Source organism: Stegostoma tigrinum, chromosome 11 (genome assembly GCF_030684315.1).
Source record: "Stegostoma tigrinum isolate sSteTig4 chromosome 11, sSteTig4.hap1, whole genome shotgun sequence".
NCBI classification, from domain to species: Eukaryota; Metazoa; Chordata; class Chondrichthyes; order Orectolobiformes; family Stegostomatidae; genus Stegostoma; species Stegostoma tigrinum.
The window spans coordinates 41,584,496-41,609,070 of NC_081364.1; the positions used below are offsets into that span (position 1 = coordinate 41,584,496).

A 24,575-nucleotide genomic window follows, 5' to 3' on the forward strand; every position below is an offset into this window, starting at 1 on the left:
GAAAGGAAAAAGCCAGTTGTTTTCCATAGAAGACATTTTCAATGGACTTTAAGTCATCAGAAAAGAAATTGCCGCAACTTTAAAATTGTTAGCAGTGCATCTTTGTTTCATACTAACACGCGAGAGAGAAGCAAGAAGTTGCAGATTCAAGCAAATAAAAGGCTAAATTTTATCTCTCGTGTCAGGAAGTCCTTCACGCAGAGTGACCACCACGTTAAGCGAGCTCCAAAACTGGCAGAGGCAGTGAAAATTTTAAGAATGACTATTTGCTTTTACAGGGAACAGGACTTTATTGTTTCCGGGGTAGATGAGCACTTCTTTGTTAGAGAATGTTCCTTATTTGAACTTGTGAACAGACCAAGGCCATGGTTCATCAGGTTTTTGAGAGAAATATCTAGATTATTTGAATCTGCATGATGATACAAATGAATTTATTTCAATTCTTCATTCATTCTCCACACTGTTGTATGGGATATATATGCACAAGGATAGAGCTGGATTCTGTTGAGCCTTCCATCCTCCCATACACCCCTCTTCCCACCCCACACAAAATGTAGGGCACCAGCCAAAACCCCAGTGGCTGCCTGCAGAAAGTCAACACTGGGAACAGTCAGATTGGCTGGTGGCTCTGTAGCCCATCAGCACGAGTGAGAGTGTTGGCAACTGCTGGAACTTCTGTTCATTCACAGGATGATGATGCCATTGGCTAGGCCAGTATTTAATGCCCATCTCCAATTTTCCAGAGAGCAGTGAACAGTTGACCACATTGCTGTGGGTCTGGAGTCACCATGTGTGGCCGGACTGAGCAATGGCAGTAGTTTCCTTCCCTAAAGGACATTAGTGACCCAGATCATTTTTTTTCCAGCAAATGACAATTTATTTCATGATCATCCAGGTTTTTTTAAAAAAAGTCAAATTCAACCTCTGCCATCAGGCGACTTGAACTCAGATACCTGGAACATTACCTGGGTCTCTGGACAATGAGGAACCCATGTAGATTTGGTGTCAAGGTTTGGGAAAGGTTTTGGCTCAAGAGAGTTAAAGAGTTGGAATGACATTTTTGGGTAGCGGTATCCCTCCTGGTCTGGAGGCTTACAAAGGAGCCCCCCCTTCACCTCTGATTATCTGATAGCTGCCAGGTAAAGAGCTGGTGGTGATGGGACCTGGCCTTTAATTCGTCATCAGACAATTAATAGGTTCAAGGGTGGGCAGATTGCCTATCACCTGCCCCCAACTCTTAAAATTTCAGACAATTTAGGGCTACATGACAAAGTGAGAAGGGAAGACCCACACAGGATATCATGTAGCCCCACCTTCACATCTGCTTTTGGGGGAGTGTACAATCTAGCCTTGCATTTCACCTTTATAGTGAAAGAAGATTAATACTTTCTGGCACTGCCACAGTAAGGGTTCAATTTTATCAAAGGACATTGATTCTCATAGCCATTTTGACAGTGGCATGTTGTGCCCTAATGCTTTGTATATAGTAATTTTTTTTAATCACGTTGCATATCTTACTTCAACCATATATTTTACTAGTAATTTGATATGGCTTGGTGCATGTTTCAGTAGGCACTCTGGAAATAGTAACCATGTCTAATTCAGTTCAGAATGACCTGATCAACATATAATTCAAAAGCTATTTACTTGATAGTGACTGTAAGGAAAGTAAGGTAAAAAAAACTGCTACCATTTTTACTTAGTAGAGGTGTTTAAAAGGGTGAATTTTCTCCTAGATTTCTTCAGCATTTGTATCCACAAATATGATCACATGCTTTGAGTTATTGTTTAATATCGCTGCTATTTCACTGGAAATCTTTTAGTCTTGGCACATGAAGTTAAGATGCTTTAGAAAGCTGAGAAAGGTGAATAGCTTTTCTGTATTGCCAGTGTTGTTGGTGATATAGGAGGGAATATGTGCTTTGGGATTGTGAAGGTGGTACTCATAAAATCCTGTCATAGGAAAGAATACTGTGAATAGATTTAGTCTGATTTCATTGGAATTATTAAGCTGAGCAGTGGGAATGAATAAAGACCGGAAGCTGGTGCAAGAAGACCCCAGGTTTAGTGAGAATGTAATCACGGCACTGCCTGTGAAAACTGCCACAAGAGGGCCATAGAGAAGGGACTTCATTCTGTTGCAGGTACAGAAGATCTTCATGATGTAGACGGTATTGCCAAATCCTCTGAGTCATGGCATCAAACAGCCAGTCTCATAAGATAGTTATGTATATATTTCTCTGCAAAATTACAAGAATATTTAAGAGGAATGAGTATAGTTTTTTAAAAAAATTCAGATTGGGCTGAAGGTTGATGTGCATTTGTTCTGCAATGCTTGTATATTGCACCTTGCTCGTATCAGTGTTCTAGGGAAAATAAACACAGGTATTTTGCAATTGCTAGCATTTGTTGACAAATAACGCTGAGCAGACAGTATTTAAATGTTGGTAAAGTGCATGTCTGATGGATCTGAAGTGTACTTGAGCTGGTATAGTACTTTATTAGTAAAAGGTTAAATGCTGACTGTTTTCTGTGAAACAATATAATGCTGGTGTTGTGCATGCCAGTTTACCCTGACGTTTGCTTACAGCGCAAAAGAAAAGAAGTGCACACAGCTGCTTTGGAGCTGCTAAATGGCGGAGAGTTTCTCACTTTGTGAGCCAGCATCTTCTTTCACACAGGGATAGTGAATTCAATTTGGTTATGTTGATCTGATCCAAATCCATTCTGCTAGCGTTTGGAAGTTCTTTTATCCAAAACAGCTGGGTTTGATAACACCTAGGTTTGATAACACCTACCTAGTTCACACACAACATTGCTTGGCAAATGGTGGAAAGATTTGGTAGCTGGGTGATGGGTGTATGTGGTCAGGCGAAAACGTGCTTCAGTTTTCAGCTTGTTATCTCATTTGAATGTCCATTCGAGGCACCAACGGCCAGGACCTCCAAGAAAATTACAGATCTGCTAAACTGCTTATGTGTGGCCAATTTCACAGAATCATGTGAAACGCTTTGTGAACCAGTTAGTTTACCTTTGCAGAAGGCTGAAGAAGTTTTTAAAGAACCTTTTTCTTAAAGGTGAGAAATGGAGTAGAATGAAGGCTATTCATTTTGGAAAGGGCATGGTGGGGTGTGGTGATTGTAACGAGGTCAGCCAGGTAGACCTCATTTTCTGATGAAGGGCCCTAGGCCCGAAATATCAGCTTTCCTGCTCCTCTGATGCTTCTTGGCCTACTGTGTTCATCCAGCTCTACACCTTGTTAGCTCAGACGTCATAGAATATGAGTTTCCTGAATTGGGGCTGTTAATCTGGCCCAGTCAGCGAGCCCTGGCTGACGAATATAAACAGTAGTGTCGAAGGTTCCGTTCACTCTGAGAGCTGGCTCTGAAGAAGGGGGATCTGTGTCAAGGACTCTCCACATTTAAAGAAAGGGTAACTTTTTAATGGGATACCAGCCTCTCTGGAGGTATTTCAGTGGTGATAAGAGAAAAGCAGGCTTCTGAAGAAATTCACTCACAAAAGTTGTGTTTAATTTGGGTAAGCATTTCTGGCATCATGCCATTATTTGGGATGCTTGGCTCGATTGATTCCACTGTCGAAGACTGGGCTCAGTATGTGTAAAGAATGCATTATTTTTTCCAGGCAAATACATTGAGGCAGATGAAAAACAATGAGTAATTATCCTGATAGCTTGTGGGCCTGCAACTTTTTCAGATATTAGGAGTACAACTGTTCCTGCGGCACCAGACACGAAAACCTTTCAAAGGTTGACAGATTTACTTAAGGAATATTCTGATTCCAAGCCTCCTGTAATTCTGAGATGCTTTTGGTTTAACTCAGCAATTCGAGAACCAGGGGAATCCCTGTTGGGATTTTTGATTAGGTTAAGCTGACTGGAAGAAGCATACAACTTTGTTTTAACCCTAATGAGTTCGGGTGCGACCATTTGATATGTGAGATTAATGTTATAACCATGCAAAAATGCCTGCTAGCTGAAATCCAACTGGCTTTATCATTGGAAAATGCAGCAAGTGGAGCATGTGTGTTGCAGGGTATGGAAGTTCCACCCTCGCCAATTGCACTGAGCTTAGGGAGCATTACTTGAGTGAAGGCAGTTGCATAGCCTCACTCAAGACATATCCTGAACAGAAGGATTCTTAGTCAGCCTGCAGCAAAAGCCCAAAACAAAGTCAAGGCTCGGCCAAGTGGGTTAAAATTTTCTTCAGGATCCAGGTCAACAAACCATTGCATTTGATATGGACTCAAGACAGCAAACACGTCCAACTAGATCCAAATTGAGTAAGAGAACTCACATAAGCTGGTATCCAGGATAGTACACACTCTGCAAAGTCCACTTTCATCTGCCTTGGAGCAGTTAAATTGCTTAGCAACATCCAAATCAGAACCACTCAAAATAAAGATGCCAGTTTTAATGGAGATGAATAATAGTGTGGCCATTTCAGTAAGATCGCAGAATTGGTCTTTAACAAAACTCATTCTGGGCTCCAACCTTTACGTTTGCTTAAGATCTTGGCTAGACTGAGATGCTGATTGCACTAGGTATCCTTTATAGATTGAGGGTACAACTTCAGTTCTAGTCTCATGAGAAGCAGCTGGTTCAGTTACCGCTGATTGTAGTAAAAGGATCTGGCCCAAGCTTGATGGAACAAAATTGGTTGAGAAACATTCACCTAGATTGGCTGAATATTTTTCAATTAGAAAATGCCTGCCTGAGTGAAGTCCTAAGTAAATACCTGGAGGTTTTTCAGGAAGGTCTAGGAACTATCAGAGGAGCCAAGACCACCTTGCATGTTGACTAGGAAGCAAATCCATGATTCTGCAAAACCTGCCTGGAGCTATTTACCTAATGGGCAAAAATTGAGGAAGAAATCAGAAGTCTGGAAAGTGAAGCAATCATCAAATGAATCCATTTGGAGGAATGGTCGGCACCGGTCATACCAATTGGTCAGGTCATCTTTGTAGGGATTTTAAACAAACATTAATAGGTGGATAAATACCCCATTCCTTGCATAGACGTTTTATTAACAAAGCTGTCAGAAACGCTGCCCTTCACAAAGCTGGACATGAGTCATGTGTACATGCAATTGTGGTTCGAGGAGGAATCCCAGACGTCTGCTACAATTAATACACAATTCACAAGACTGTAATTTGGGGTACCATTAGCGTATGGAATCTTTCAGCAGATGATGGAGAACAGCTTACAAGGTCTACCCTAGGTCGCCACTTATCCAGATGATGTGCCAATAATAGGGAAGACCAAAAATGAGCACTCACAGAATTTGTACATACCCCTTAGATTTTCTCCCAAGCAGGCGTGTGCTTTAGAAGGGAGAAATATGTGTTCTACACACCCCAGGTAACCTACTTGGGCTACAGAGTTGACAAGACTGGCTTATACCAGTTTCAAGATGAACTGAGGGCGATCAAAGGTACACCGGCTCCCAAGTTTGTACCAGAGCTTAGATCTTTCCTTGGTCTGGTGAATTATTACAGAAATTTCCTGCATAACCTGGCTTCTGTCTTGGCTCCTTTGCACCAACTCTTAAAAAAGGGTTAGCTTTGGAAATAGTCACGTAGTCAAACCGTAGCTTTCAGGAAAATGAGAAAACAGCTATCATCCTCTAAGGTGTTGGAACACTATGATCCAAAGTGAGATTGGGTATTGAAAGATAGGATTAGCTCATTGCTGGCCCAATGGACAGGAGCGATCAAGAGCGTATGTGCCCAGGATTTTGCAAATGCAGAGCTTAAATATTCCTAGATAGAGAAGGAAGTTTTGGTGGCCATACTTGGAGTCAAGATGTAAATTTGTAATAATAACAGACCACAAATGCCTGTTAGGCCTACTTAAAGAGAACAAGCAGTGTCGTCCATAGCTGCAGGCCAAATTCACTGGTGAGCTCTAATGATAAGTGATTAAAAGTACAAGTTTGAACATCGTCCAGGAGGCCAAGAAGCAAATGTGGATGCATTGAGTGGCCTTCCGCTGGCAGATACACCACCGCTGGCACTGAGACTGGAAGAGTCTGTAGTGGTTTTAAATTTTTTGGACACACTTCCAGTCACAGCTGACAATATCAGATTTTGGGTGCAGAAAGATACTCTGCTGGCAAAACTAAAACAGCTGGTAGTGATGGCGAAACCAAAGGGCTGACGCAACCAGAATGGAAAGCTTTCTGGACCTGAAGAGATCAGATCACAGTAGAGGACAATGCAGGTGAGTGCCCAGAGTGCCAACAAGGACAAAAGTTGCCACCAGCAGCACCCCAGCATTTGTGGGAATGGCCTGGTAAACCCTAGACTCAGTTACATTTTGGCTATGCAGGTCCTTTCATGGGCTCAATGTTCTTAGTCATTGTGGCACCAACTCAAAGTGGCTGGACACGCATAGAGTTTATTAATCAAACACAGGAACGATGGTAGAAAACATGTGACACACAGGCTCCCAGAAGTGTTGCTCACAGATAACAGGACCATCTTTTACCAGCAGAGGATTTTAGGATTTCGTAAATTCGAATGGTATTCGTCATATAAGGAAAGCTCTATACCATCCATCATCTAATGTTCTAGCGGAAAAAGCAGTCCAAACTTTGAAGGCATGCTTAAAGAAGTAGCTGACAGCTTCACTGAAACCAAATGTCCCAATTCCTATTTGAATATAGGACCACTTCTCATGCAACTACAGGGATAGCTCTAGCAGAGTTGCAAATGGGGAGGGGACTCCACGCTAGGTTAAATCTGATCTTCCTGGCCCTGGGGCAGAAGACTGAAACAGCATTAGGAATGCCAGTGTTGGACACAAGATACTGCTAAACTAGAGACATTGTTTAGTAGTCCAGGTTTGCTGCAGGAACCACGGGAATGGCCCTGCATGGGTAAGATGCATGTCCAGTGATGTGTAAAGTTCAGGTAGGTACGATGGTCCTGCACAAGGACGTGGACTGTATGAAAGCTGCAAACTTGCAAGTGGTGCTGGAGCAAAACGTACTGGCTCTTTGACTGCCTTTCCTACTGTTCTAGAACCCGTGAGTTCTCCCTCTCCATCAAGCATTGAAGATACCTCAGAGTCTGAGATGGACATGGTGGATGTTGCTGTGTTGATGCCTTTGTTGGCTGAAGAGGAAAATGAATCTCTTCCGTAATGTTCCGGGTGCAAGAAGCGAGTTACTGTGCATTACATGTCGCCGGTATCATTAGCAGAATTGGAGGAACCTGACCTGGTGCTATAATGCCCCAGGAGGAGCTACAAAAAAAGAACCAGCTATCACCTCAGACTCAGACGGGAAGTGATTGTATTGAGGTCAACCAGGTAAACCTCAAAGAATTTGAATTCACTGATTGGGGCTGTTAATCTGTTTGAATCAGGGAACCCTGGCTGAAAGATATAAACAGGAGTGTCAAGGGTTCTGTTCATTCTGGGAACTGGCTCTGAGAAAGCCAGACCAGTGTCAAGAAATGGCCAAGTGTAAATTAAGAGTGACTTGGTGATGGGATCTGTGGAATAATTTCAAGGGGAATTTTTATATGTTAATATTTGAATGGACTCCTTGCATTCCTCTAAGCAGTGTTGGATGGTGTTTAATTACAAGCATAATGTATGCTCTGAGGTCTACTTTGCTGCAGGAGGTTTGTATTAGCCATTTATACCATCCTGATGTTGAAATCCTCTTCACAATCCAGGTCAGTTCTGAGGTCAAGAGGTGGGAGTTTTTACTCTAAAATAGAATCATTGGAAATAGCTGAGCACCATTGTCTGACCACATTTCTAGATTCAGCTGCAAATTCAAAACAAATGTGAATTTGATGCTGAAATATAAATGGTGCTTTTGATTTAAAACAGCTGTGACTCCTAAACCAATTTTACCCCCATAGTGTAAATGAGAGTTCAGTTACTTACAAATTCTGCAACACTCTGATTGTCTTTATCTGATTTAAAGAGTTTGCACGTAGTCTTTACAAGGATCCTATTTGCAATATTATATAATTAATAGAGACAAATTGACACAAAAACAGAACCTTAAAAGACTGTCATTATTTTCTAGTTTCATGAGTATTCATTTTCAAAGGCTCATGCCTTATTCAGTTAGTAAGCATCCTGAGTTCTTATTTCAAACATCAGCCTTTAAAATTCTCTCTCTTTCTGCCTGACAAAAAGGAGTTTTCTGCAATAATGTTGGTCGTCTTTATTAGATTGGTTCAGCTGCACATTTTTTAAATAAGTTATTTTGCTGAAAGCTGTTGAAAAACATAGCTTATATTTCCCTTTGTTTGGCCACTGCACCTAAATATCAGTGGGACAATTGTGTTGCTTTGAAAGAGGGTTAACTTCAGCTTTGAGAAGCAAATACAATGCAGTCTGATAGTACACAGTTTAACTTGGGACAATACAACAATGGTATTCTGTGAATACAGGTATCCCCTTTTTTTAATTAGAGGGCCCACAAAGCAATATTTGAATGCTTGGGCAAGAGAAGTCCTGCGTCAGAGTTCCTTTGAAGCGATATGTTGATTTTTAGTTAGATAAATCTGAGAGATCTTACCTTTGCGTACTATATTTGAACCTTATTCATGACACAGAACCTTCTCTATAAATTGAATATTTGAATGTTCCTTTTTCCATAATTGCTACAAATTTTTCTGAAGCCAAGATGGTTAAAAAAAATCATCCTGTAGAACCTCTATGATTACAACCTACCTAGGAACTAAGAATCGAGAACCTAAGTGTCACAACTATATGTGAAAGACTATTTAATGCCATGTGATACATGGAGAAAATGTACTAATATACAATCCTTCTCATTGATGATCTGGAGCCCGCTAAACCCTTTTAAATGTGCTGAACACATATTGCATAAACGTTGGCCTGGATTTTGCTAATGGTGTTCACTATTAATAAAACATGGATCAGAAGCAACTTCTGGTGTCTGAACTTATGCATGTAAACACAAAAATCAGAATGTAGCTGTCTAAATTGTTCTCATCTTCTAGCTGTTTCACTATAATGATATCTTGCTTAGAGAATCCACATTGAAGCATGTGGAACAGTATGAAGCTGTAGTACATGAACTAGATTTCATCAGAAATACCAGTGTAACAGCATTTTTAATGATATGATTAACCTTAATTGCTGCCAAACAACTTTGTGAACTGAAAACTCACTTTTACAATTGTGGCAACTCATTCTTTCAGATTTTAATTATGGCTGCAGATTTCTGCCTCTTTTACTTCTCCTAGTCCAATTTTCTTTCCCTCTGTTTCAATTTATGCCCTTGATTTGACATCTTACATCCTAGTTTAGGCTCTGGATATTATCAATAACTCTTTAGTATGATTGGTTAAGGAGATACACAGTTATTTCCCTATTCACAAAGGTTATAGTTGCTTGAAATGGCGTGCTAATTACAGTTGCAAAACCCTATTGAAATTCATATAGATAAACATAAGTATGATGACCAGCTCATACTATTCATTTACCATTCATGTAACAAACTCAGCCATTTAAGAATGTGGCATCAGTTACTTCCAGATCAAATCCAACTAAATTCTATGTTCTAAATAATAATGTTAGACCTATCTAAACCCAGAAAATTTAGAATTGTAATCACCAACTACTGAACCTTGATTTTTTTTTAACGTAGGTAAATGACATTGTGAAATTAGTGACACCACAGTCATGAGTGCATATTTTTATTTGCTGAACTAATGCCCCAGTCTGTAGACTGGTAGTCTTTCTTATTTTTCTTCTGTTTTCTTCTCCTGCACATCCATCATTTTCCTTTCTTGTGACACTTTGTTATGATCCCACTTAATGTTAATACCAGACACATCAGATCCCAGTGTGAAATCTACCTTGATAGGCCTTAAGCTTCATCTTTGCTATTTGTCAGTCATTGTACATACTGAGAAGAGGCTGCCAGTGTACTTATAACAAAAGAACATAAGTTTATTATACAAAATAATAGGAAACAGGACAATTTCAGAAGAACTTGTCACAAACAGCATAAAGAAAGATTCAGCTTTTTTTCCTAGCAAACCCACAACAGACCCTTAATCCCAACAAAATATCACTCCTATTCTTCATTCTAATTTTTTTTTTACTCAACTGGCTTGGGTGCAAGTGGTGTTCTTTCAATGCATTTCTGCACATTAACGGAATGTGGTTCACTTCATTTCCCTGAGACGCACATATGCAAATTAACTCACTGATCTTTCTTCACTGAGGTCTAAGTAACAAAAAAAAACTTTTCCCAGCTACTTTGACCACTTTTAGGCTGGTATGAAGTATATTTTTCTGAACAGGACCTACTGCTGGCCTTAATCTTAATTTATTAAACACTCAAACCATTATCTCTCCAGGTAGTTTCTGTATTTATTTAGCTTAAGTCAGATGATTTCTTGGCAATGCAGTTTTGACTTACAGCTAAAAAACAAGTTTCTGACCCCTTTAAAAAAAAGTCACCTTCCCAGACTTTTGAAACCAGAAACAAACCTACCTTCACTTTAGAATGCAAATTCCCTAACAATATATTATAGCCTTCATAACCAGTTCTGTATTTATAAGCATATTCTTTCTCAGAATGATGTATCGTGCTTTGCTATCTTGCCATATAATCTTTCCTTCTTACAGATTTTCACTTTTTCAATCACTTTTCTAGAAATTATCAGTCAGATACTCTATTTCTACTTTTACTTCTCTTTTATTTACAAGTATTTTTTCAGATACTCTTATGTTTGTAGTCTGTATTCTAGATCTATTTTTTAGAGAATCATCTGCTCATCTAAATGCTTCTCTGGGTAGTATTTTTTGAGTTAACCTTTCTTTCTCTTGTTGATAGTTTCTTTCCTAGTTTAATTGTTTGGTCATGTGAATCCATTTCTACAATATCAGCACATCTTGCTCTGGGCTGTGATTTATTTTTGCCTTAGTTTTGCTAGTTCTTTTTAACACTCTTTTAGGAACTCACCTGATGACTGTAGCTGTTAGCTTACTCAAATCTCAAATAACACCTACTCTGTAAAAATACCATAAATTAGTGTGCACTATTGCATTGTAGGTTGAATCCATCTCCTTCCATCTGTACATGTTGCTCCACTAAACTGTTTCATACAAATATTTTGAGCTTGCTGAGTATGGTTGCCTATCCATAATCTCCATTCTCTTGAAGTGGGCTTTAGTTTAATCCTTACGTTTCCTTTGATCCTTGTGGTGAATTGAGCCTCTCTTATTAGTGACAACACCAATGAAAATCCCAATGTTGTTAAAGAACTTCAGACACCTCTAAATGTTTGAAGTCAAAGGTGCTAGTCATACCACATGAGAGACTTAAAGAAACAGAAATATAGTGAAATACAAGTAAACCACAATCAAATATGAAATACCAAAACAATTGTTTATTTTAGTTCATTTTCCCTTATTTATTTATGTCTTACCATCCAGTCAGCTGCCTCTTTTCTTCTCTGACCCAGATCCCCAGGTAAAGCACCTTTATAATCCAGTTGCACCTTGGAGCGCTGTACAACAATAGTGAAAGGTTTTGTAATCAGACAGCCAGCTAATAAAGGATAAAGATGGAAGCAATCTTCTTATACCTTTATAGGGATCCATTTACTCCATTTAGATGTTACCAACGTCCATCTCCTTATCCATCAACCACAGTTATAATCTTAGTCTATTAAGTATAGAGGCAGAAGTGAGTTTCAAATTAATGAGCACCGTCCACACATAATTAAACATAACTAACATACAATTAACAAAGTGTTCACTTCATAGAGATAATGGGAACTGCAGATGCTGGAGATTCCAAGATAATAAAATGTGAGGCTGGATGAACACAGCAGGCCAAGCAGCATCTCAGGAGCACAAAAGCCGACGTTTCGGGCCTAGACCCTTCATCAGCTCTCTGATGAAGGGTCTAGGCCCGAAACGTCGGCTTTTGTGCTCCTGAGATGCTGCTTGGCCTGCTGTGTTCATCCAGCCTCACATTTTATTATCTTGTTCACTTCATAGAACTGTAATTAGAGCATCAAAAAATATTGGCATCAATCAAACAAAGGAGATTTTAGGACAGGTGTCCAAAAGGTTGCTCAGAGAGCAAGGTTTTCATGAGTGTTTTAGAGCCGAAGGGATTAGGAAGGGAATTCCAGAATTAAGGGGCTAGAGAATTGAAAGCACAGCTACCAATGAGGAAATTTGGGGTTACATATATTGCTGAAATTGCAGGATTGCAGAGATTTTTACCAAAAGTTGTAGACCTGAAGGGACAAGACCTCAAATAGATTTTAAGATGGAGGTTAGAATATTAAAATTGAGTTGCCAATCTAGGAGTCATTGTAGTCAGTAGACATGGCTGATATAAAACAGTAGAGTACTGCATAACTTTGGAAGTTTATGGAGCTAACTCAATCCCTTCTTTCTCATTCCTGTCATTACGAGGCTTGCCTCAGCATGACACCTGGGATGGGGGAATGGCACGGTTGGTACAGGAAGGCTATTTCCCCTTGTCACAGAGTCTGGGACCGGAGGACATAATTTAGTATAATATCACAAATTTAAGACAAAGTTGAAGAAAATTTCTTCTCTCTGAGGGTAATGAATCTGTGGAGTTCTTTACTGTAGGGGGCTGTTAAAACTGGGCTGAGATAGACACATCTTTAATCAGCAAAGGAATCGAGGATTATAGAGAAAAGGCAGGAAAGTGAAGTTGAGGATTATCAGATCAGCCATGATGTCATTGAGTGCCGGATCAGACATGATGAGTTGAATGATCTATGTTTGTTTCTACATCTTTTGGTTTTATGATCTCATGACATCACTTCCATTCCGTGACGTAGATGCATGTTGGTTCATCTTCTTGGCCCAATTCCTGGTCATTTTGTCAAAAGCTGTCTTCCTTGTACATCTTTCCAGACATCAAAACTGATAGTTGCTACCTACCTTGAAATACCCTCTGTTGCTCTCTGTCCTCATTAGCTGCATTTTTACCTGTTACTTTGATTTCGTTCTAAGATTTTTTAAACATTTTGAACATTCAGCTTTGTTCCCATTTCTGCCGTTTCTTTCTTTTAACCGAATCAGATCAATTCAAAATGCTGCTTAATATTCCCCAGCATTCTCTGAGGCACAGTCTTCTGTCACAATTTTTCTTACAGACCTTAGTTCACTTTTTTTTCCAGACTATTGTGAACTTAAAAAGCTGGCCTACAAATTCCATCTTAACCCTTCCCATCCTTCCTATGCAATTTATTCTAACTCATGTTTTTAAATCAGTGAGGAAATCAAGGGTTACAGGGAAAAGGCAGGAAAGTGGAGGTAAGGGTTATCAGATCAACTGTGACCTCATTGAGTGGTGGAATACACTTGATGGGCTGAATGGTCTGTTTCATCTTCTGCCTTATTATGGTCATGCCATGCCATAACGTGCCATCCCTTCGTCCTGCTGTTTGTTTTCCATTTGTCCAACCCATCTTTCATGGCTTGCCCTTCAGTCATGTTGATACCATGCCCTTTCATAAAAGGTACCACCTTGCCTGTGTTCTCCATTTAGTTTAGTTTATTTCCCAACCTCTTTCTCCCACAACAACTACTTAGTCTGTATGAAGTGCAAGCTGATGTATTAATATATGTTAAGCAGTATAAAAATGCAGGGTGTTGTTCTTCTCCTCATCCAGCAAAGCATCTTACCTCTGCTGTTTCCATGATACAGCTTGCCAAGACTTAAACTCATGGGAAGCAACCACGTTATCTTTTATAATTTGAAGTGTCAGTGCACTTGTACTGTATGCTGCTCCCATATTGACTGAACTTACTAAAATAGTAGCAAGATGCTTGGCTAGTGTTTAACAGGTTTGTTAGTTGTTTAAAGTAAATCTATATATTCATTTGCATTCTTAATGGCTTTTTTTTTAATCTTCTGCCATTTTGCCTTTCATTGGAATTGGCTAATCCTCCTCCATCATTTCATCTAGTTTAACAGGTTATGGTTTCCCAATTAATTTGATTTTGTGTAGGTTAATAGTAGGGTATGGGGCTATTAATGATCGGCATTGTTTGTTGTGGAGAGAATGTTGGAGGAGCACATCAGTTCCTAATGTATGATTGTAAAGTAGTGGGAAATAGGGAATATAATTTGGTTAAAGTAGAAGTTTTTTTTATTCAGAAGGAGCACAGTCAAACACTTTGGATGTGTCTTTGACAATATTCAAGAGGAGTCCCCAGCAAAGCAGTACTGCAATAAACAAAAGCATTTGGCAAAAGTAACTTAGCATTCTCTAGGCATAGCGAGATATATCTAAGCACTTAACAGAATGATGATTAAACATTAATATCGAAAGAGGGGAATTGAAAGCTCAGGGCTGGAGCAACAACTCAGGTGAGGGCACAAAATAACAGTTGAATGTAAGGTTTTCTGGGAATCTCAAGAAAGCAGCACACAAATTTAAATGAAGGTATTTGAAGAAAAAATCAAAATGTGGAGGCAAAAAGAAAGGAGCGCTGAGTTTTGTTTTATGCTGAAGCTTTTACAACAAACTCCTTCTGAATTATAGTCACTTCTGTTATGTAGACAGGCATGGCAACCATTTTGCAATTGACACTGTCTCACTCTAGAAAGTGAGATAATTGAGCAGATTACTTGCCTTTAGTGGTGTTAGTACAGAGCACAATGTTGACCAGCTTCTCCTTGAATATTGTTAAGAGACAAACAGGGAAGTGGGACCCATTTAAAATCTCATCCAAAATGCAGCACAGTAAATGTCAGAATAATTTCCATTGGTGGACTGTAAAGAGTAAAAGGAGAGGAATAAACTTGTTGTGGAGAAGCAAGGATCGTGTGTATATTGAGGGTGGGGAGATCAAGAAGATGAGGTTAGGTGGGGTGATAGAGCTAGCTGAAGGTGAGAAAGATTTGGAAATTGGTTGTTTGGGAATAACAGGAATTTGGGAAATCTTATGCACCTGAGTATGTCATGACTTTTTGTATGGGTTTTGTTTTATTGCCCAGAATGCCAGCAAGAAGAGTACTGGCGAAGTTGAGTCTTGAAGTCACAAAACAAAAGTATAAGGTTTTCACGGCGGTGGAGAAAAGTAGGAGACATGATGGGCAATGTAAAGTTTGATAACAAATTGGATGTAGTAGGAATGTGGGCTCAGGGTCCAGCACACTTTGGACTTTGATGCAATGGCTCGAATTTGTTAGTGATGGAAACAACCAGAAGCAGAAAAGAACTGTTTCAATATTTTTGAAGATTCGGCCTAGTCATATATTGACATTATTAGGCAGTTAGAAAATTTAGTAGCATTCTTGTGATCAGAAGAACAATTGTCGGGATTTTCGTAATGATACAGCGCCTCAGTCATGGTGGAAGTGATAGGACAAGCCTGGAAATCTCAAGTCTGGTCCTCAAACATGGTACATTTAAGTTTTGTGGGGAGGGGTAATGGGCTTGGTTTGGCACTTAGACATTGGAAACAGATGTCTGTTTAAACCACAAAAATCCTTGACTTCAGTTCAATTTTGGTAGACTAAGCCTGTGATACCCACAGTGTACAATGTAAAGTAGACCTGATTAGAGCATAACATTTGTACATTTCAACCCCTTGGATATGGTCCCAGTTATATGTGGGAGAGGTTCAGTGATGTTTGGGAAAACTCAGGGGCCTTTTAGGATTAGAAATACACATGAATGTGTATTTAGAAAAGCACATTAACTGCAAAGCTCATGAGAACTGTGAAATGACCTGCCCATAATCAATTGTCAAGTATGTCAAAAGCTCATCCAGGCAAATGGAGGGTGTTACATTACATTCCTGACTTGTGCATTGTAGTTGGTGTGCAGGCTTTGGGGAGTCATGAGGTAACTAACTCATCACAGAAATGCCAGTGTCTTGACCTGCTCTTGTGGTCATAAGTATTCGTGTGGCAGGTTCAGGTAAGTTACTGGTCAGTGGTAACCCCCAGGATGTTAACAATGCAGGAATGCGGTGATGTGCTGTTGAATGTCAAATGGAAATGTTTTGATTATCTCTTGTTGGAAAAGCTGCTCATGTTACTTGCTGCCATCAGTCCAAGCCTGGATTTGTCTAGTCTTGGTATATATAAAAATGGACTGTTTCTGAACTAGAGAAGTTGTGAATGGTGCTGAACATTATACAACTCAACTTTGACAAATCCCTTTCTGATCATATGATGAAACAGCTGAAAATACTCGTGCAAAAGATACTGTCCCCAGAACTCCTGCAGCAATCTGCTGATGTTGTGATGATTTCCTGCACCAATCACCACCATCTTTCCCTTTCTGGATATGACTCTAATCAGTGGAATATCTTTCCCGTAATTCATATTGAGTTCAATTTTGCTAGTGTCCCTTGATGCCTCACTTAGTCAAACACCACTGTAATGTCAAGGATACCCACTTGCACTTCATCTGTTTAGTTCAGTTCATTTGTCCATGTTTGGACCTTGTCTATGATTGCACTAAGGGGCAGAATGGCGCTTTGGGATCTGAATTGAGCATCTGTCAGCTGGTTAATGCTGAGCAATGCCACTGGATAGCACTATTTTTGACACCTTCTGATTTGTTGCTGACTGAAAGCAGACTGCTGCGGTGACAATTGACTATATTTTATTTGTCTTGCCTTTAGTTGGCAGGGCATTGCTGGGAAATTTTTCACTTTATTGAGTGAATTCCAGTGTTGTTGCTATGCTAGAAAAGCTTGCCTACCAGTACTGCTAGGTGAGGAGCACAGTCTTCTGTAATACTGCAGGAGTGTTGGCTGGGTCCATAAAACTGTTGAATAAAATTGTGAAAATGCTGAATGCACAGAAAAATCCGAGATGGTGTAGAATATGCAGAAAATAATTGAACACAGTTGGAGGTTAATTATATTGATTGAAAAACATATCCACATTAAAGTCTCATATTTGGAAAGTGCCATTATTGGAAAAAAATACTGACTCGGATGCATAAAATTACCTTTGTGTCGTTGCTGAAAGCTCTTGTTATAAACAAAAGTAGAATGCAAAAATGTTCCAAGGAATGAATCATATCTTTGTTTTTGTAAAGGGTTTTCAACAAGTTGATAGAAGATGCTGGTAGTGATAGTTGTTGTGCAGAACAGACGTAAACTGAGTTGAAGGAGCCCATTTTCCATTTTAAAGCTTTCCCATTTATTGTCATTATCCATAAGTATGTGGAGCTTGAAGTTATGAAGTATAAACATTATCCAGGTGCCGGGGAACAGCTGCCAGTGAATGACATGCTGAGGGAATGCTTTTGTATGTTTGTTCAGTATTGTGTGGCTTGTTGAGCTCCTTTCACAGCAAGAAATATTTTGACTAAAATATTTCCGATTCGTTCTGTTCTAGGAATTCTTCACCAATTTTTCATATTAACAGAACAGATTGCCCAAAATCGACTATTCGTTCCAGTCTTTTCAGACTTTGATTCCAAAGAATGATACTTTGTTGGCCATAATTGGTTATGCTTGTCGATTATTTCATTGTGTCTTGCTCTTTACTAATTTGGTGCTTTTTGTTGCCTTACTTGGGTCACTGCAAACCACCTGGTTTACCAATTTCATTCAGAAATCTGGCAGTAAACCTCCCTTGCAATAAACCAGTTGTGAGGTGCTATAAGCATTCTATCTTTTACTCTTTTGGTGATAGATGATGATGTTGCAGACTTCTATTCCTATTGAAGATGAGGTGATGGACAGTGTCATGCAAGTTTGTTTTTGTGTTCTTTAACAAGTAGCTAATCAAAAATATGACATTTCCCCTCGGAGTGTTCCCATCTGCCAGTTAGAAGTGTTAAATGTTAATAGTGTTAAATGGAGTGCTTGAGTGAGTTATCAAGAATCTTCTGAGGAGTTTTAAATTTCGCTAATTCCCTACAACACAAATGTGTTCACTAGTAAATTTTAGAAAAATTGCCAATCTGGAATCAGATTTTAGTTTTAATAATTTGGCATTGTCTGAAGAATCTTGAAAATAGTCATGATGGAATCCTGTACATGCCCAGTTGCATTTGTAGACAGTTTCTTAGAGTAGTACTTCCATTATCTTTGACATCATACTGTGCAACTCTTACCCTTGTGTTTCAAGTGCATTTGCTTCAGGTTAGTTCTCTCCAGCATCTGCTGAACTGCTGAACTCAATTGCTGAAACTAACTGAAAATTGCCATTGGTCTTATTACTTGAAAGTAACTTAATCAAAGGAAACTTGAAATTCATTGTTCTTTTTTTTGAAAGGAATTCTGCCATTTGTGAAGACTTAATATTAGTATAGTCATTGAAAAAAAAATATATTTCTTGTGGCATATTTGAACTGAAGAAATTGTGATAGGAATGATTTGGAAATTCAAAAATTCATAGTAAAGAGATCACAGTAAAGAAAGTCTCCTCCAGAACAAGCTGCTCATTTTATATCTCTTGTATCTGAAGCACCTTTGTGGTGAATTCATGTGAATTTTGAGTGTTCATTTTGAAAAGTGACTGATAAAACTTCTCAGTGTTTGATTTTCTGAGAAAACTGGGTCTGTGAAGATGCCTGAGACAATGTGATTTGAGATTTGATTACGTACAAGAATTTCAGACCATCAGACTTTGGAACATTGTGTGCCTTATTCTTCTTGCCCTTGAGTGTAACCATGCTTGGTGAGAAAGAGTTTAAAAAATGCTGTTTTTTTCTCTGTTTACCTGAAAAGAGAGAGAGAGAGAGAGTGTGTGTGTGTGTGTGTGTGTGTGTGTGTGTGTGTGTTTTGTTTGATAATATTTCAATAACATATTACATGAACCTGGTTGATCAATCTTTTTGCTTCAGTTCTAATGTAGAGACAGTTAACATTAGTGAAAGAGGATTTGACTTAATATTTCTATATTTCAATAACATATTACATGAACCTGGTTGATCAATCTTTTTGCTTCAGTTCTACTGTAGAGAAAGTTAACATTAGTGAAAGAGAATTTGACTTAATATTTCTATCTTGCAACTCATGGAGAAGGAGGACTACAGTAATAGTGTATTCTTTCCACATCTTCTGCGGACCTGGCCATCACACTGTCCTTTCCCTTGGCTTGGCTAGTGACTTGTTTGTACCCATTGGCTCACTGTGTGCTGATCTCACTTCTGTACAATAAAGTTTGAGCTGTACCTATATCTGAGCTGGTAGCTATGACTTTCAGATCAAAGAGAAGATGCTTCATCATCGGATATGTGCCAGTTTGCATTTTTCCTCATAAGACTGCTCTGGCTAGTTGGTGTGCAGTACTTGTGTATCTAAAAACAGCAACATCGAGGGGGTAGGCTACAGTGAGGAAAACCTGGATGGAACACCAAGGGACCATGACCATATCATCTACATCTTGTAATTTATGTCAGCCATTGAGATGAGGGTGAACTCACTTATTTGGATGAAGCATTGAGGCAAAGCATAAAATATACTCCAGGTAGATTTCAAGGCATTGTTCAGTGGCATTGCTAGTGATTGAGCTTGAAGCGCCGTGAGGAACATTTTTGCAAGGTAGCATTTGCAGCTGACAGAGGGAGAGAATTAATATGAGCGAAAAAATAATCAACTTGATTTGATCCTCATCAGTCCAGCTGTTTTGTAGGTGGAAATGGTCATGACTGTCTTTATGGCCTCCATACAGTCCTGTAAAGATGAAGATCCATCCTCACATTGAGGCCATCCTTCAGTTGCAATGGAGAGGAAAGTCCTTCATTGACTGGAGTTGTACCTAGCAAAGGAAAGAGGCTAGCAGTTGTTGGCTGTGATATTAGAGGCCAATCATCTCAGCCAAGAGTCAGTACAGCGTAGAGCTGGAGTAATGCAATGGGTCAGGCAGCAGCAGAGGAACAGGAAAGGTGATATTTAAGGTTTAGACCCTTCAGCAAGACCGGATAGACCTGGATAATCCATTTGGATGAAGCATTGAGGCAAGGCACAAAATATACTCCAGATAGATTTCAAGACCACCTCTATGTTCCATGGCATCGCTACGGATTTGAGCTTGAAGTGTCCTGAAGAACATTGTTACAAGGCCGTATATAGCTGCACATTTCCTTAAGGCAGTGTCATCAGCTCTGCCTTCTTCAGCAGCTTCATCATTGGCCTTCCCATCCATAACAGAAAAGAATGTCGGGTGATTATTGCAATGTTTAGTTCCATGCACAGTTCCTCAGATGATGAAGTTGCCTGTGCCCACTTGCAGCAGAATTGGTCAGGATTCAGATTTTGGTCGATTAGTGGCAAATAACATTCTCCTCTGCCAGTAAATTACCATGTCCAGTATCTTCTCATGTCATTCAATGGAAATAACTATTGCCAAATTTCTCACCGTCAACATTCTGTGGGCTACCAATGATTGAAAACCTGACAGTACCCAGTAGAAGATAATAAAATGTGAGGCTGGATGAACACAGCAGGCCAAGCAGCATCTCAGGAGCACAAAAGCTGACGTTTCGGGCCTAGACCCTTCATCAGAGAGGGGGATGGGGAGAGGGAACTGGAATAAATAGGGAGAGAGGGGGAGGCGGACCGAAGATGGAGAGTAAAGAAGATAGGTGGAGAGAGTGTAGGTGGGGAGGTAGGGAGGGGATAGGTCCGTCCAGGGAAGACGGACAGTTCAAGGAGGTGGGATGAGGTTAGTAGGTAGATGGGGGTGTGGCTTGGGGTGGGAGGAAGGGATGGGTGAGAGGAAGAACCGGTTAGGGAGGCAGAGACAGGTTGGACTGGTTTTGGGATGCAGTGGGTGGGGGAGAAGAGCTGGGCTGGTTGTGTGGTGCAGTGGGGGGAGGGGACGAACTGGGCTGGTTTAGGGATGCAGTAGGGGAAGGGGAGATTTTGAAGCTGGTGAAGTCCACATTGATACCATTAGGCTGCAGGGTTCCCAAGCGGAATATGAGTTGCTGTTCCTGCAACCTTCGGCTGGCATCATTGTGGCAGTGCAGGAGGCCCATGATGGACATGTCATCAAGAGAATGGGAGGGGGAGTGGAAATGGTTTGCGACTGGGAGGTGCAGTTGTTTGTTGCGAACTGAGCGGAGGTGTTCTGCAAAGCGGTCCCCAAGCCTCCGCTTGGTTTCCCCAATGTAGAGGAAGCCACACCGGGTACAGTGGATGCAGTATACCACATTGGCAGATGTGCAGGTGAACCTCTGCTTAATGTGGAATGTCATCTTGGGGCCTGGGATAGGGGTGAGGGAGGAGGTGTGGGGACAAGTGTAGCATTTCCTGCGGTTGCAGGGGAAGGTGCCGGGTGTGGTGGGGTTGGAGGGCAGTGTGGAGCGAACAAGGGAGTCACGGAGAGAGTGGTCTCTCCGGAAAGCAGACAGGGGTGGGGATGGAAAAATGTGTTGGGTGGTGGGGTCGGATTGTAAATGGCGGAAGTGTCGGAGGATGATGCGTTGTATCCGGAGGTTGGTAGGGTAGTGTGTGAGAATGAGGGGGATCCTGTTTGGGCGGTTGTGGCGGGGGCGGGGTGTGTGGGATGTGTTGCGGGAAATACGGGAGACGCGGTCAAGGGCGTTCTCGATCACTGTGGGGGGAAAGTTGCGGTCCTTAAAGAACTTGGACATCTGGGATGTGCGGGAGTGGAATGTCTTATCGTGGGAGCAGATGCGGCGGAGGCGGAGGAATTGGGAATAGGGGATGGAATTTTTGCAGGAGGGTGGGTGGGAGGAGGTGTATTCTAGGTAGCTGTGGGAGTCGGTGGGCTTGAAATGGACATCAGTTACAAGCTGGTTGCCTGAGATGGAGACTGAGAGGTCCAGGAAGGTGAGGGATGTGCTGGAGATGGCCCAGGTGAACTGAATTTTGGAGTGGAAGGTGTTGGTGAAGTGGATGAACTGTTCGAGCTCCTCTGGGGAGCAAGAGGCGGCGCCGATACAGTCATCAATGTACCGGAGGAAGAGGTGGGGTTTGGGGCCTGTGTAGGTGCAGAAGAGGGACTGTTCCACGTAACCTACAAAGAGGCAGGCATAGCTGGGGCCCATGTGGGTGCCCATGCCCACCCCCTTAGTCTGTAGGAAGTGGGAGGAGTCAAAAGAGAAGTTGTTGAGTGTGAGGACGAGTTCAGCTAGGCGGATGAGAGTGTCGGTGGAGGGGGACTGGTCGGGCCTGCGGGACAGGAAGAAGCGGAAGGCCTTGAGGCCATCTCCATGCGGAATGCAGGTGTACAGGGACTGGACGTCCATGGTGAATATGAGGTGTTGGGGGCCAGGGAATTGGAAGTCCTGGAGGAGGTGGATGGTGTGGGTGGTGTCACGGACGTAGGTGGGGAGTTCCTGGACCAAAGGGGAGAAAATGGAGTCCAGATAGGTGGAGATGAGTTCGGTGGGGCAGACCAAGCAAACCAAGTACCCAGTAGAAGATTACTTTGGCTACAGTGGAGGTCAGAGACTGGAATTTACACGGTGAGTGACTCATTTCCTAATCCCACAGAGCCTCCATCTAAATGTCCACCATCTAAAATGTGCAAGATTGGAATCTGATAAACTATTCTCCAATTGCCTGAATGAGTAAGTTCAAACAACAATCAAAAGAATTTCAATATTGCCCAGTTTATCGAAACTTACAACACCCTGTCCACCACTTCATGTATTCAGTACCTCCCACCTCAGGTGTACCTTAGCAGTTATGCATTGTGACCCCTGCTTCCAGAATCAGAACTATCCAGTTTTTTAATGCAATGCATGTGAAGTTCTAGAGCAGTGGTGAATCCTGGAAGTGCTACAGGTGCATAAAAAATAGTTTTCTGTATAATGCAACAGCTTGCTGTGGAGCCATCCAGCAATGTTTAGGCCTGTCGCCTGGAGGACTGTTTAATTGTGTGATGTAATAGTGAGAAATTCACAACACAGAAACGTGTGGGAGCAAATACAGTAAACATTTTCAAAACATTAAATGTACAGCAAAGTAAATTAACCTTTAACACTGTGTAGCACATATTTTTCTGTGTACAAAAAGACAGAAGAGCCTAATAATAAAAAAAATGACACTTTGCTTTTAATTTGTTTCCTCCCTGCCCTTATTTGGAGGGATGAGTACTCACCATGGCAACTTTTTCTGCAGTTTTAAAAAATGGGAATGCCGGGTAGTGTGCAGAAATTGACAGTCCTTCCAGCTCCTGAATACGTGTACACTTCCTGCAAAAAAAGGCAGAAACCTTCTGAGTTTTTAAAAAAAAATCAGTCTGTGTGATTCAAATTTAGAGGCCCTTAATATTATTGAAGTGTTTGAAAAGTAATAGCAAATGTGTGTCAAATAGAGTGGAGGCAGAGAGAAAAACATCAATAGCAATAACATGATATGTCCTGGCCTGAATGTTGATGATGCTGTATGCATCTTCTTGTTTTGCAAAACAAAGTTGCTCCTTTTGTCTTTAAAATGCTAAAAATAAAAAGAAATTTGGCTATTATTTATAAGATTTGATGTTTTAGCTTGAATTCACATATATATTTTATGTATGCAGTTTATTGTCAAATTTCATTAGAGCACTTTTATTCAGAAGAGGTTTGGAATTCTGAATCCATGTATCACGCAAATGGTGAAGGAATAAGAGGTCATGTTCTACTGCCGTAGAGAAAACAAGAAAGTGTTTCAAAATAAAGCATCTTGTTCCTTAAGTTCTGTTTTTAAGATGTGAAATCAATTTGGTTTTCAAACACCAGTATGAAGAAAAAATGAGTAATTTCCAATGAGGCAGAGTAGACTGGCTGATATCACAATGATTTATGCAAATTCACACCTTGCAAGTTATTTTCTCCTCTTATAGACATTTTAAGAGATTCATCAGGAAGAAGTAAGTTCCCTTTACGCTCTGTATTCCAACCAAAGTAGAAAAGTTAATAGATCATCAAACAGTAAACAATTCCAATAAGGTTTTAACATTTGTCATTGTTTTAATTTTGCCTCCTTTAATTTTAATTGTTTAGTGCCCTGAGACAAATAACATACAAATTTTTTTTGTACATTTTTCAGTTTAAAAAAAATCATGAATTGCATGCTTCTAAAAATAAAGCAGCAGATATAGCTTCCATTTTGTTTTCTAATTAATTAATTTGAATCACAAAGACAATTGCAAAATAATTATTCTCTAATTCAAAATGTTCGGACAAATAACATACATGACTTGTATTCATCTGCACCTAAAATGTAAATTAGCATTGCCCAATTAGCAAATAATATGCCTGTTGCATTGATTATTAAATAGTCAAATTCAGTTGAGACCATGCCCAATATAAATGCCTGTTTGTTTCCCTGTATTACGTCAGGGGCATTCAACTGCTTATTCATTCTGTGTACAGAAAGCTTCATTAGTATTAATAGCAATGAGTAAAATTTAGAGTTAGAGCAACAAAGAGAGAAGGCAGGTATTAATGTGGAAGTAGTGTACTGAAAGCCACTTTTGTTTCTTATTTATAATGTACATGCACTGTCTGAATTAAGGATGACACCACTTTAACTTCAGAGCTCTAGAAGGGAATGAATGACGGAACAGTGAGCTGGAACACGAAGATACTAACAAAAAAAATGACTGTTTGTTTTCCTTTGC

The 24,575-nt window shown here is 40.3% G+C and overlaps 1 protein-coding gene across 9 annotated transcripts in view; it reads left to right on the forward strand.

Annotated features, from left to right (window-relative positions):
* The window catches only part of foxp1b (forkhead box P1b), a 483,509-nt gene that overhangs the window by 207,962 nt on the left and 250,972 nt on the right, over positions 1-24,575 (forward strand). The gene's annotated exons all lie outside the window — the stretch shown is intronic.